The sequence below is a fragment of the Sorex araneus genome, chromosome 2 (assembly GCF_027595985.1).
Source record: "Sorex araneus isolate mSorAra2 chromosome 2, mSorAra2.pri, whole genome shotgun sequence".
In the NCBI taxonomy this organism is placed as follows: domain Eukaryota; kingdom Metazoa; phylum Chordata; class Mammalia; order Eulipotyphla; family Soricidae; genus Sorex; species Sorex araneus.
The window spans coordinates 174,550,127-174,554,722 of NC_073303.1; positions in this window are offsets into that span (position 1 = coordinate 174,550,127).

The following is a 4,596-nucleotide window of genomic DNA, read 5'->3' on the forward strand; positions in this document are numbered from 1 at the left end:
GGCAATTATGTGCTTAGTACAGTAAATGGTAAATAAGGAAACAAGATAAAATGAACGTAAACTGAGTATAATGATATAAACACCGATAGTGAGATGTAGGATGACATTGCTTTGTCCTTTCCCCCTTGCCACAAGGAGACACACCTGGTCACAGCCAACCAGGTGCTCCTGAGTCACTCCCATTCCTTTGTCTATCTGTAACCACTTCTCTATGCTCTCTTCCCCAAACAGCTAATCAGCTTTTCCCCCAATCAGACTCTGTTTATTTGTAAGGTCAGATCTTTCTAGGACACTGAACTTATATTGTAAGTTAATATTGCCTTTCTCCTCTCCTTATGTCTTTCAAATAGTTTACTTTAAAGCAATGTCACTTTTGTATAGACCCAAGAAGACAATATTATGCTTTTGTAACTTGGAATTTAATTGGCTTCGAATATTATTAATTCCCGGGCATCTTCTTTCTCGACTTAAGCATCAACTGAGTTGCCCTCAGTTCCTAGCACCCCAAAAGCAGCATCCCGACAAGGGACGATACGGAACCAGGGCAAGTGATGAGTTATGTGCTACCCTGGCATCGAGATGGGCCTGGCCAAAGTACCAAATTCTTAACTATAAGTTAAGAGGAATCGAAAGAGCTGTGCTAGGAGTATCACATCTCACTCAAGTGAGAGAAGGAATCCGGAGTTCTGTCCTCCGTTGATGGTCATAAAGACTAATCTGGCCGGAGCACTGTAGTCTGAGATCGAGATCAGATCATTCCAGGAGAGCAATTCTATAAGCTTATTGCATCTCTTACTATGTCCATCACTTGTATCACTTGTATCACTTGTCTTCCTGTTGATCTTCGATTTGCTCGAGCAGGTGCCAGTAACGTCTCCATTTGTCCTTGTCATGTACTAGTGTAGCCCAATGATATCTGCTCACTCCAGGGACAGGAAGAGCCTAAAACCGTTCATTCAGGGTTTTGACGAAGAAGTCTGACTATCTCGTTGGTGGGCGGCCATGCGGTCTTTTAATGTCCCATGGAATCCAATTGGTAACAGCCCTAGTCCAGCGGTTGTCTCTGAATCACATTACATGTCTGGCACATATGATTTTTGATGTCTTGGCAAATGAGACAGCATCCCTGATTTTTGACCACTGATGTAGGTCGAACTCCGGATTCCTTCTCTCATTTGAGTGAGACATGATATTCCTAGCATAGCTCATTTGATTCCTCTTTGGGATACCCTAATAGCATTCTCTTCCTGTTTGCATAGGGCCCAGGTCTCTGAGGCATATGTTAGTGCAGGAAGAACGGTGGAATTGAAAAAATGTGCCCTGAGTCAGAGGTCCTTCATCCTGCTAACCATTTCTTCGACATTCTTGAAGGCATTCCATGCTGCTCTCTTCCTCCTGTGCAGTTCTGGCGCTAAGTCGTTTCTCATGTTGATTTGTCGACCCAGGTACACATAGCTGCTGCATTCGGAGATATTCGTTCCATTGAGAGCAAATGGAGCTTCAGGGACTAGTTCGTTTTTCATGAACATCATCTTGTTGAGATTCAGCTGCAGTTCAATCTTTCCACACTCGTGGTCGAAGTCGGCCAGCATTTGTGCCACTTGGCTAATGTGTCCATACAAAATGATTAATATTATGAATGCTTATATGTTTGTTTGATAGGGAGAGGAGAAATATACCCATGGGATTCCACCCTTGGGTGGGTAGTCCTGCTGAAAGAGAATCTATCCTAGAAGCAGCAACCCCTGAGGGAAAGAACTTTAACCCTATTTCTTGTGACGATACCTATGTGTAAGCCCCAACCCCCTCATGCTGGGAGGATTTAACTGGGCTGGAAGAGTGGGTTAGGGTGGAGATCAAGAGCCGGGAGAGAAGCAGAGAGAGAGAGAGAAGAGAGACAGGAGTGAATGAAATAAACGGCAACTGATCAAGCAACCAATTTGCCCTCCCTTCTTCCTTCATTCACCTGCCCTTGGCCAACAGCCATCCCCATCCAGTCCACACACAGTTGCTCTAGAGCACTGAATGCGGATGGTGAGACAGAGCCATCTGGAGAGCCTGTGAACACACACTCTTCGGTGTGCATAGTTTTTTACAGTGAGATTCAGAGCCATACATGCACATAAGGCTTTAATAGAAGTATACAAATAACTTAAGTGGATGTGGGTTAAACATGCAGTTTCTACTGAAGAAGACCTTCAAAATGATCATCAGTGATGGAGTCAGGGAGATACCTCAAAGGGTTAGAGTGCATGTTTTGCATGAGAGACCTAAATTTATTTATTTTTTAAAAATTTTTATTAGAGAATCACTGTGATATACAGTTAGAAACTTATGAACTTTTGTGTTTGCATTTCACTCATATAGTGATTGTTTACCCATCCCTCCACCAGTGCCCATTCACCTCCACCAATGATCCCAGTATCCCTCTCACCACCCCTACCCCATCCCCCACCACCCCACCCTGCCTCTGCTGCAGGGCATTCCCTTTTGTTCTCTTTCTTTTTGGGTGTTGTAGTTTGCAATAGAGGTATTGAGTGGCCTTCATGTTCAGTCTATAGTCTACTTTCAGCTCACATCTTCCAACCTGAATGGGAGAGACCTAAATTTAATCCCTTACATAACATATACCAGGATTTTACACTTAACATGGTAGCTGAGAATTGCTGGTTATAGCCTACAAAACTAAAATAAAAATATGCAGTGTATAAGATAATCAACAGTAATTTTTCTATGATTTATGAAATGGTTGATTTTGATATTACAATGATTTGAAAGTAACATAGATGCTTTCTATAGAGTAAAATTCATTATCACTGTAACTGTCATCCCGTTGCTCATCGATTTGCTCAAGCAGGCACCAGTAACGTCTCCATTATGAGACTTGTTACTGTTTTTGGCATATCAAATGCGCCGCGGGTAGCTTGTCAGGCTCTGCAAGTGTGGGTGGGATACTCTCGGTAGCTTTCCAGGCTCTATTCTGCGGGTGGGATACTCTCGGTAACTTGCCGGGCTCTCCGAGAGAGGGGCAGAGGAATCGAACCTGGGTCAGCCGCATGCAAGGCAAACTCTCTGCCATTGTACTATTGCTCCAGCCCAGAGTAAAATTACAAATAATATTTAATTTATAAGTATTATTATTGTGTGCTGAGTGAAACTTTGGTTTAAAACTTACTTGATTCATATGCACAAATAAGACTGCAATTATGTCCCAAGTTCAACAATTACCCTGAACTTTCTTTAGCAGCTCTAAGAGGGAAAAAACAATAAAATAAAATAAAATTCAGCTTTAGCTACTCCGGGGGAATCCAGTACTTTTTCAATCACAAGAATTTTTCCTGGGGATGAATCTGAACCTAGATTTAAGGACGAAAAGGTTCAACACTATTTATTAGTCAGAACAGTCGTTCTGCTTCTGAAATCAGATGTGCTGTCTCAGTCTCAACTGTGAAGTTTTTCCAGTATCTGAGTTTATTACCATACATGGGTTTAAGCAGATTCTCATTTTCTTATATGCTGCTTCTCTTCCTTCCTTTTGGTTCTTCTGCATGATTTCCCTACCCTCACTGTCTGTCTGCTTTGTGTTTCCTTGCTCATCTTACAGCAAGCTTGCCCAGCATATCTATTCTCCTCGGGAGGCATTTAAATGGCTTGTTGTTTGCAGCCCACTGCACTCTGGGGCTGCGAATGGAAATAAGAGAAGGGCTTGTGGACATTTTCCATTGTACTTAAATATCTAGGGAGCTACACTGTGATGAATTAACCGAAGATTGTAAGAAACATAGGGACGAACAGATGCACAGATACAGTCGCCTTTTCTAATGCATGTTATAGGATTTTAGTAATAGATTTTTTTTTTTTTTGGTTCACTAGATCCCTTTTTGCTGGGTTTGTGAAACTGGGGAAATGCATTTTGCTTTTCTGTCATGAAACAATTCTCAAAAAAGCCCATGTGTCTTTTTATTTTTACACTAAAATAGTATAATTATACATATATAACAGTTCAATGAAGATTCCTTAAAATACGCTTCCCACCTTAATGTTTTTCCCTTCCTGCCTCCCAGGAGCCTCATAAAATTTCTAAGAAATGTGAAATCTTGTTTCTTTTTAGTTTTTCTAAGATATGTAACAGAGTATTAATTACTGCAGTGTTCTCAAGGCTCTGCTGTCTACAGTATCACTATGGATCTTAGAGATTGTTATAGAGAACACTTGGCAAGCTACCCTTGGCATGTTCGATAAGCCAAAAACAGTAACAAGTCTCACAATGGAGATGTTACTGGTGCCCGCTTGAGCAAATAGATGAACAACAGAATGACAGTGATACAGTGATACAGTGATAGAGAACTCAATTCTTAAGTATTTTCATGCTCTTTATAATCCTAAGATAACTTATTGAAGTGAGAAAATATGTCACAATAGCATTTCTAAGATGTGATTTTCAACTTATCTAAATTTATCTGCCATGTAAAAGAATGCACCTCGAAGAACCATGAGTTCCCATTTTTTCCCCCACTCCCATTCAAACAGCTTTTTTTTATGATTATGGCCATAATCAAAATTCTGCAGTTTCCTCTCTGATGCTATGTTCTTTAC